General features: G+C 37.2%; 1 long non-coding RNA gene across 1 annotated transcript in view; it reads right to left on the reverse strand.

The window, feature by feature from the left end:
- LOC114486768 (uncharacterized) overlaps positions 1–11,072 on the reverse strand; it is a 59,284-nt gene that overhangs the window by 19,784 nt on the left and 28,428 nt on the right. The window lies entirely within an intron of this gene.

Raw genomic sequence — 11,072 nt, forward strand, 5'->3', positions numbered from 1 at the left:
TAAACTGTTAGCCAGACCCATCAAGAAAAAAAGGGAGAAGACTCAAATCAATAAAATTAAAAATGAAAAAGGAGACGTGACAACTGACACCACAGAAATACAAAGGATCATAAGAGACTACTACAAACAACTATATGCCAATAAAATGGGCAATCTGTAAGAAATGGACAAATTCTTAGAAAGGTACCATCTCCCAAGACTGAACCAGGAAGAAATAGAAAATATGAACAGACAGATCACAAGCACTGAAATTGAAACTATGATTAAAAATCTTCCAACAAACAAAAGTCCAGGACATGATAGCTTCACAGGCGAATTCTATCAAACATTTAGAGAAGAGCTAACACCTATCCTTCTGAAACTGTTCAAAAAAATGGCAGAGGAAGGAAAACTTTCAAACTCATTCTATGAGGCCACCATCACCCTGATACCCAAACCAGACAAAGATACCACAAAAAAAGAAAATTATAGGCCAATATCACCAATGACATAGACACAAAAATCCTCAACAAAATACTGGCAATCTGAATCCAACAATACGTTAAAAGGATCATACACCACGGTCAAGTGGGATTTATCCCAGGGACACAAGGATTTTTCAATATCTGCAAATCAATCAGTGTGATACACCACATCAACAAACTGAAGAATAAAAACCATATGATCATCTCAATAGATGCAGAAAAAGCTAATGACAAAATTCAGCACCCATTTATGATAAAAACTCTCCAGAAAGTGGGCACAGAGGGAACATACCTCAACATAATAAAGGCCATATAATGACAGAACTACAGTTAACATCATACTCAACAGTGACAAGCTGAAAGCATTTCCTTTAGAACCAGGAACAAGACAAGGATGTCCACCCTCACCACTTTTAGTCAACGTAGTTTTGGAAGTCCTAGCTATGACAATCAGAGAAGAAAAAGAAATAAAAGGAATAGAAATTGGAAAAGAAGAAGTTAAACTGTCACTGTTTGCAGATGACATGATGCTATACATAGAAAATCCTAAAGATGCTACCAGAAAACTACTAGAGATCATCAATGAATTTGATAAAGTTGCAGGTTACAAAATTAATTCAAAGAAATCTCTTTCACTCCTATACACTAACAATGAAAGGGCAGAAAGAGAAATTAAGGAAACAATCCTGTTCATCATTGCAATGAAAAGAATAAAATACCTAGGAATAAATTTACCTAAGGAGACAAAAGACCTGTACTCTGAAAACTATAAGACGCTGATGAAAGACATCAAAGATGACACAAAACAGATGGAGAGATATACCATGTTCTTGGGTGGGAAGAATCGGTATTGTGAAAATGACTGTAATACCCAAAGCAATCTACAGATTCAATGCAATCCCTATCAAATTACCAATGGCATTTTTCACAGAACTAGAATAAAACTTCTTCAAATTTGTATGGAGACACAAAATAGCCAAAAGCAATCTTGAGAAAGAAAAACGGAGCTGGAGGAATCAGGTGCCCTGACTTCAGACTATACTGCAAAGCTCTATTCATCAAAACAGTATGGTACTGGCACAAAAACATAAATATAGATCAATGGAACAGGATAGAAAGCCCAGAAATAAACCCATTCACCTACGGTCAATTAATCTACAACAAAAGAGGCCAGACTATACAATGGTGGAAAGACAGTCTTCAACAAATGGTGCTAGGAAAACTGGACAGCTACGTGTAAAAAAATGAAATTAGAACATTCTTTAACACCATACACAAAAATAATTAGGATTAAAGACCTAAATGTGAGACCAGACACTATAAAACTCTTAGAGGAAAACATAGGCAGAACACTCTCTGACATAAACTGCAGCAATATTTTTTTCAATCCATCTCCCAAAGTAATGGAAATAAAGAGAAAAATAAACAAATGGGACCTAATTAAACTCAAAAGCTTTTGCACAGCAAAGGAAACCATAAACGAAAAGACAAGCCACAGATTGGGAGAAAATATTTGCAAATGATGTGACCGACAAGAGATTAGTCTCCAAAATTTACAAACAGCTCATGCAGCTTAATATCAAAACAAACAACCCAATCAAAAAATAAGCAGAAGACCTAAACAGACATTTTTCCAAAGAAGACATACAGATGGCCAGCAGGCATATGAAAAGATGTTCAACATTGCTAGTTATCAGAGAAATGCAAATCAAAACTACAATGAGACACCACCTCACAACAGTCAAAATGGCCATCATCAAAAAATCCACAAACAATAAAATACTGGAGAGGGTGTGGAGAGATGGGAACCCTCCTACACTGTTGGTGGGAATGTAAACTGGTGCAGCCACTATGGAGAACAGTATGGAGGTTCCTTAAAAAACTAAAAATAGAGTAAGTATGATCCTGCAATCCCACTCCTGGGCATATATCCAGAGAAAAACATGGTCCAAAAGGATACATGCACCCCGATGTTCATTGCAGCACTGTTTACAATAGCCAAGACATGGAAGCAACCTAAATGTCCTTCGACAGAGGAATGGATTAAGAAGATGTGGTACATATATACAATGGAATATTACTCTGCCATTAAAAAGAATGAAATAATGCCATTTGCAGCAACATCAATGGACCTAGAGATTGTCATACTGAGTGAAGTAAGTCAGAGAAAGAGAAATATCCTATGATATCACTTACAAGCAGAATCTAAAAAGAAATGATACAAATGAACTTAGTTACAAAACAGAAACAGACTCACAGACTTAGAGAACAAACTTATGGTTACCAGGGGGGAAGGGTGGGGAGAAGGGATAGTTAGGGAGTTTGGGATTGACATGTACACACTACTATATTTAAATTGGACAACCAACAAGGACCTACTGTACAGCACAGGCAACTCTGCTCAATATTATGTAACAACTTAAATGGGAAAATAATTCGAAAAAGAATAGATACATGTATATGTATAACTGAATCACTCAGCTGTACACCTGAAACTATCACAACATTGTTAATCAACTATACTCCAATATAAAATAGAAGGTTAAAAAAGAAAAAAAATTTTTTAATAAAATAAAAAGATGGGCTGACAGGACCAAAGTGGGTCAAAATTTCATTAGGGAAGGCTGGGATGGCTGCACAGATGAATAGATGGAATCTGGAGCCGAGGTGGATGCTTAGGAAACAGGTGCAGGCCTTCCTTGGGTAACCAGGGGCACTTTGGGGGTCTTCAGTGGAGGAGGGGAAGGAATCCCTTTAAGAGTGGATAGGAGATTCAACAATAGAAAGAAGAGGAAGACAAAAGACAAGTATCTTTTTCCAGGATGACCCTAAGAGGAAGACAACACATTATGTTATACAGAAGATCACCATATACTCTAAAAGGCTTAGTCTAAATTATAGCTTTCTGCCTGCTCATCATGAAACCATCACTTTATCTGCAGAGAAGCAGTCTTGTCTTTCACTACAACAGAATCAGAGGTCTCCAGGTCCTCTTAAGGTGCTTGGCAATTTTTCAGCCATCATTTTTTCAAATATTTTTCTGGTGTCCCTGCCCTTCTCTAATTCCAATTATATGTATGTTAGACGACTTGATATTGTCCCACAGTTCACTAAAGCTTTTTTTTTTTCAGGCTTTTTTCTCTGTGCTTTATTTTGGATAGTTTCTATTGTTATGTCTTCAAGTATATAACCTTTTCTTCTACTGTGTCAAATCTGCTGTTAATCCCATGCAATGTAATTTTCATCTCAAATACTGTATTTTTCATCTCTAGACTTGGGTCTTTTTTTATATCTTCCATTTCCTCTCCTTGTTATACTCATATTTTCCTCTACTTCTTGAACAAGTGAAGCATATTCATACTAGCTCTTTTAATATCTTGTCTACTAATTCTATGATCTCTCATTTCAGGATTCTATTAATTAAATTTTATATTTTGACTGTGTGATTGTGTTTCTTTACACGTCCAGTAATTTTTCACTGGATGCCAGACATTATGTCATTTCCCTTCCTTTACAGATCACAGTCCTGTGATGCCTGTTGTCCAATGTCTGAAAACTATTCTTTTGTGTATCCGGTTGGGTTTTTTAGTTGTTTAGAGTGAGAGGGTAAATTCTCTTCTTGATACTCATCATTGCTGGAAATGGAAGGCTTTGCAAGCTCCAATAAATTCATGTATCTAGGCATTAAGCATCAATGATTCCTAATATCACAAAAAGAGAGATAACTAGACATTATGTGCTTCCTAATGATACAATGTCATCTATAGTTTTGCAAAAAGGTATGTAACAAACCTGAATGTGACCAAGCCTCTAGATCCAACTACCAATTTACAGGAAATACAGAAGACAAAGGAACATCTTAAACTACACAAACTATAGGGATACAATCAACAAAATAAAAATTGCAGGAAGCTCTATAGGACAAACAGTTTTTTCAACAATTTAAATTACAAGAAAATTTAAAAGGTGAGGGAAAGCTGTAGATTAAAAGAGACTTAAAAGATACATCAATCTACTGCAATGTGTAGACCTTACTTGGATCCTGATTCAAGCAAACAAACTGTAAGAAAAAATTATAACACTTTTGAGACAATTGGAAATGTGAACTCAGACTAGATAATTGATGGTGTTAAGGAATTATTATTTATTTTGGTTCACCTAAATTATTAAACATAGATTATGATTATGCTTTTTAAATGACTCATCTTTTAGAGAAACATTCTGGTATATTTACAGATGAAATAATATAATGTTTAGTATTTGCTTCAAATTACTATGGTAGAGGGCAGGTGAGTGGAAGTACAGATGAAATAACATTGATCATGAATAGGTAACTGAAGAAGCTGAGTAATATATATGTTTAAAATTTTCTATTACAAAAGAATTACAATTGTTTTAAGGATCATAAAATTGAGACATGAGTTCTAAATCTGGCTCTGACGTCATTCTGCTCTGCACCTATGGACCAACCACTTCTCTCTAGGCTTTAGCTTTCTCTATAAAATATGGAATATAAAGCCCATTCCAATATACTTTCCATTATATCCACTTATGAGCTATGTGACATAGGAAAGTTACTTAACCTTTTTAAGCCTCAGTTTCCTTATCTGTAATGAGTGATGAAAACAGTAGCTGGTTTTCATGACTACTGCGTTAGTTAAATTGGGTACCGTATGTCAAAGCCCTCATCATAGTGCTTGGCACAAAGTAAGCACTCAATAAATATTATCTATCATTACTATTACCATCTCTTGCTACATTAAGAAATACTATAGATGAAAGGACCCTATAGTTTATTACTCCCTTATCCCTTTCTTCTCCATATCGCCTTTCTTTAGGACAAAGGTAGGAAAATGTGAAACTTCCCCTCTAAAATCTTTGCAACAATGTGCCCACCAGCACAAGCCAGGAGAGAAGAGCTTGGCTCTCCTCAGAGTCACTGCTCTGGGTGTGGAAAAACAGAGGCGTCACTTTCATCATTTTCAGAATATAGTATGCAGCTGCTCTTCTGGTATGCCACACATCCTGAGGTTGCTCCCAAGGGCTAAAAACAGAGCTCAGGCGATTAGCCCAGGGCAGCCAAGATCATTCTTTTTCAAGGTGGCCCCATTTCAAATATAATGAGCACTTTGTATGTACCCCCTTTTTAACCAAGAGTTGGTCTTCCCCACGAGACTGTGAGCTCCTTGAGGGCAGGACTGTGTCTAGTTTATCTTTATAGCTTATGCTCCTAACATAACACCTGGGACAGAGCAAGTACTCAACAAATATTTGCTGAATGAAGGAATTAACTGTTTATTCTTTTGTTTTATTTAGTGTGGGACAGGAATGGGAAAGAAACATTGATAGGCACACAAAGAACCAATTGTTGGAAGAATCTTTCTAACAGTATTTGTCAGGGTGTACAAACTTGTTCACCACTTCTAATTCATTTCTTCTCCCTATTTCCCACTACTTCCCACTATGCATCTTTTATAACTTCCCTCCACTCCCATAAACTTCCAAATACACCCTAAATATTCTTCCTCCTGAGCCCATTTTCATACTATTCCCTCCATCTGTTAATATTTCTCTCTCCCTCTCTCTCTCATCTTAATATATGCATCCTTCAAGACTTGGCTCCACTATCTCCCCTTCCAAGAAGACTTTCTAAACCACTACAACTTAAAGGGATATCTTCTGTATTTCCTATAACACTTTAGATTTAGCTTCAGGCACTCATAATATTACATCATATGCTGTGGTTAGTTGTAAAGGTTTCAAAACTTTTACAAGATTGAGGGAAAGAGTCATCTTTGAATTTCTTAGGCATCCAGCATAGTGCTTTGTACACACCAGGCATCTGATGTACGTTTAGTGCATTTACTGGCTAAACTTTGCAGAGGAAGTAATATAATCATTCGACCCAATTTAAAGTATAAAACAAGTGAGCCTTTAAAAGTGTGTTTTGTCTATAAGATCTTTTTCCTTAAAAAGTTAACACATTGTTTTGGAAGTTTTAGTACCCTATTATTACCTGTTCTTTTACGCAATATCCTCTACTTTTAGAAACCAAAGGGAAAAGTGTCATAGAGCATATATATTTTTTTAATCAAGTGCATTTAAAAGAAAAATTCATATCAGTAAAAAATGATAATTTCACATTTTCTTCAGACCCCAGGATGACAGCCTGGAGTATCAAAAACCCAAGATTGAGAATCATTAGACAACTGTATAAGCTTGGCTAGGCCCTTGGTTTTCCCAACTATCATCCCCAAACTACTTCTCAGCAAAGTTACAGGGCACAATGGAAAGAAAAGCATGGAGAAACTGTAAAATACTAAATAAACGTAGGCTATTATGCTTCTCAAAGGTAAGGGTTAGGATAGAAACAAATCTCATTTCTTAAAATTAAGGGTGAGCTGAGGCTTCCTTGTTACCTGGATAGTTGCTTTATTATCTCTTCTAGATGATACACTCTACCACTGCCATCATATGTTTACCACCTTGTTGCCTTTCCTTTTTTTTCACTCCTTCTAGATTAAAGATTAATATATATAAACCAATTACATTCCCCACCACCCCTATCCTCAGCAAACAACTTCATTGTGGCCTTATCGGTGCTGTTTCTTAAACTTATCATATTTTACTGCAGGAGCATACTTAGATTATCTAGTCTAACTTTTCCATTTTCCACATGAGGAATCCAAAGTCTAGAAAGAGTATATGACTTGTTCAAGGTAGTGTCAAAATCCATAATAGAAACTCATTTTCTTAATTCCCAGTTCTCAACATTACACCCAACAAATGTCTCGGCACACAGATGGCCATTAATTAATATTTTCTTGAACTGAAATGAATGATTGCTTTCTCTTTGTTTGACAAAACTACCTGGCCACCCTGTAGAATGTGGAAGGAAGAGGTGAAAGTGGCGTTCTGAATACTACGGCTTAAAAGGCAACTTGGTATAGACTGGAGTAGGCTGCCCGAGTTCTGATTTAGGCTCCACCACTGCCCATCTGTATGATCCCGGGAAAATTGCTTTACATTTCTTAGCCTCAGCTTCCTCATTTGCAAAATGAAGGTAATCACAGAAACTATCTCAAAAGGTTGTTTATTCATTCAATGACATTTGTTGAACACCTGCTCTGTAACAGATACTCTGTTAGATGGTAGAGATATAATGCACAAGAAAAAAAAGAATCTACCCTTAGGAGCTAATATTCTACTAGGATTACAAGATATAATGTACATAAAATGCCTAGTAGAGAGCCTGGTACCTAATAAATATTCAACAAATGTTAGTTGTTGTTATTGTTATTATTAAAAACTGTACTATGTATCCACGTTTAAAAAGCAAATCAGCAAATAAATCTTACAAAGAGACAGCTCCAAGCAAGACTTTAATGCATGGAACAGCTCACACAGTAGTGTTTCACAAGGACAGATATTATCACCATGGAAACATTTCTCTGAGTTCCTTAAGAGTACTTGCTTGATATTGTGGAAGGTTCAGGCATGGTCTGTGAAAACACCTTATAAAGAGCATCACTTAGGGAGTGGAGAAAATCCCAATTTTGTCCAAAAAAGATAACTTTTTCTATAGAATCATTTAATAAACTTAATGTATAAAATCTTAAATGAAGAAACATAAATTAAGGGATAATTACTTGTCTTATAGTGGGAGTTATCAAAGATATCTTTTTAATAGCCAGCTTCCCTAGCATATTCAAAACATGATGTTACTGTTCAAAATTCTACATGATTAACAAGAACATGAAAAGATAGGCAACATCTTCAGTCATTAGAGAAATGCAAATCAAAACCACAATGAGATACTACTTCACACCCAGTAGGGTGGCAATCCTTTTAAAAATGGAAAATAACAAGGGTCATTGAGGATACAAAGAAATTGGAACCCTCATACATTGCTGATGGGAATATATAATAAAATAGTTGTCTCTGTGGAAAACAATTTGGTGATTCCTCTCAAAAAGCTAAACAGAGGGGCTTCCCTGGTGGCGCAGTGGTTGAGAGTCCGCCTGCCGATGCAGGGGACACGGGTTCGTGCCCCGGTCCAGGAAGATCCCACATGCCGCGGAGCGGATGGGCCCGTGAGCCATGGCCGCTGAGCCTGCGTGTCCGGAGCCTGTGCTCCACAACGGGAGAGGCCACAACAGTGAGAGGCCCGCGTACCGAAAAAAAAAAAAAAAAAAAGCTAAACAGAGAATTACCATATGATGTTGCAATTTTGCTCCATGATACATACCCAAAAGAATAAAAAACAGGTACTTAAACAAGCAGATGTTCATGCACGTTCATACTAACACTATTCACAACAGCCAAAAGGTAGAAACAGCCCAGATGTCCATCAACAAACACATGGACAAACTGTGGTACATACATACAATGGAATATTATTCAGCCATAAAAAAGGAATGGATTACAGATATATGCTACAATATGGATAGATATTATGCTAAGTGAAAGAAGTCAGATACAAAAGGTCACATATTATATGATTACATTTATATGAAACATCCAGAACAGATAAATCCATAGACACAGAATGCAGATGTGTGGATGCCAGGGGTAATGGGGAGGGAAGAGTAGGGAGAAACTGTTTAATAGATAAGGCGTTCTACTTGGAGTGATGGAAACGTTTTGGAACTAGATAGAGGTGTGGTTGTACAACACTGTGAATGTACTAAATGCCACTGAATTGTTCATTTCTAATATTTATTTATTTATTTGGTTGGTTGGTTGGTGGTCTTAGTTGCAGTAGGCTGGCTCCTTAGTTGCAGCTCACCAGCTTCTTAGTTGTGGCATGTGGGCTCCTTAGTTGCAGCAGGCAGGCTCCTTTTTTTTAGCTGCAGCTTGTGGTCTCCTTAGTTGCAGCTCACTGGCTCCTTAGTTGTGGCACACAAGCTCCTTATTTGTGGCATGCGAACTCTTAGTTGCAGCATGCATGTGGGATCTAGTTCCCCAACCAGGGATCGAACCCAGGCTCCCTGCATTGGGAGCACGGAGTCTTAACCACTGCACCACCAGGGAAGTCCCCTGAATTGTTCATTTTTAAATGGTTAGTTTTATAACAAACATTCTAAAAAAGAAAAAAAAGTTAGTTTTATGTTACATGAAATTCATCTCAGTGAGTTTTTAAGATGTTATCCACATGGCCTATAAACGCAAAAATGTGACCAAAAAAAAATTACAAGTGATGGCTTAGCCATCTCAGAAACCCATGTAAACAGGGCCTATATCTATTCACAATGAAGGAAGAACAGAGAGCTCTTACTAAAATCCTAGTTCTTTCCTGTTAAAGGATAATTATTTAAGGTAAAATTATGACTGTCATATAAATATAAAACAAACACATGTCAAGGTTTTATTTAACTAATTAATTAAAGACAGAATCAGAAGATGTTAAAAACTGGTTCTAGAGGTAGCCAGAAATGTTGAAATTAATTTGTTAACAGATGCAAAACTAGCCTCTTGGAAGAGGTGGTCAACTGCACTTCCATAAAACAAAATTGGTTTGCTTTTTTATAAACAAGAATAATTTGCATTATCCTCAATTTCTACAACTTTATAGAGTTTAAAACAGTTCAAAGACACTGAAAGGTACAGATCACAACAGAATCAGATAACTTGGAAGAACATACTAGTCAATGCCTAGCATTCTAAAGGATTCTCAGTAATTTTTTTTTCCAATTTCACAATTTTTCCTGACATTCTTCTGGCATTCAAGGTAATTCACTACTTTGGCAAATGGCTTCTCTTCTTTGACTTGAGGTCCTTGTCTGTTTTAAAAAAGTTTTTTAAGGAGTAGTTGGCTTGGATGACCTGAAGCTTGCCTTGATCTTTGACAGCCTGGTAAGAACCAACTTCCAGGGGCCAGATGCTCAGTCACAGATTCCTACAGCTAACAGAGACTTTTAAGCCATCAGCACTCATCATTACATCACATAAATTACTTCCCTTCTGATGGGATATGCCATTCCTTGATGAGGAAGACCGTATTTCTAATGAATCATTCCAAAACAATTTGCCTTTTTGCAGTGCTACTGGAAATAGGATTATACTGAATTCCCCCAGCATCTGTCATGACCAAGAAGCATCATTTAATTTTTAAACAACTGACTGAAACTAGAGAGAGAAGTAGTCTGGAGCTATGAAAAAAAACAAAAGAAAGTAGTTGGCCTACAGGAGATGCTCAAAAAATACTGGTTGAGTGGAATGGCTTTGGAAATTTTTATACCATGTATGTGGAGTTGTGATCAATTGCACTTAGTTTACTGTACTGCAGTAAGGCTGTATTACTTAGGGATTACTTACTCAGTGACACTAAGGACTGCACTTAGGATACACTTAGTGTAAATGTAGCATGACATCTGTTTCTTCCTTTTGTTAGCTCTTCCATAGCACTCTCCAGCTGCTCAGTACTGGGCACACAGTAGGTCCTCAATCAAAGCTTGCTGCTAGGGCTTCCCTGGTGGCGCAGTGGTTGGGAGTCCGCCTGCTGATGCAGGGGACGCGGGCTCGTGCCCCGGTCCGGGAGGATCCCACGTGCCGCGGAGCGGCTGGGCCCGTGAGCCATGGCCGCTGGGCCTGCGCGTCCGGAGCCTG

The sequence above is a fragment of the Physeter macrocephalus genome, chromosome 8, assembly GCF_002837175.3.
Source record: "Physeter macrocephalus isolate SW-GA chromosome 8, ASM283717v5, whole genome shotgun sequence".
Classification (NCBI taxonomy): domain Eukaryota; kingdom Metazoa; phylum Chordata; class Mammalia; order Artiodactyla; family Physeteridae; genus Physeter; species Physeter macrocephalus.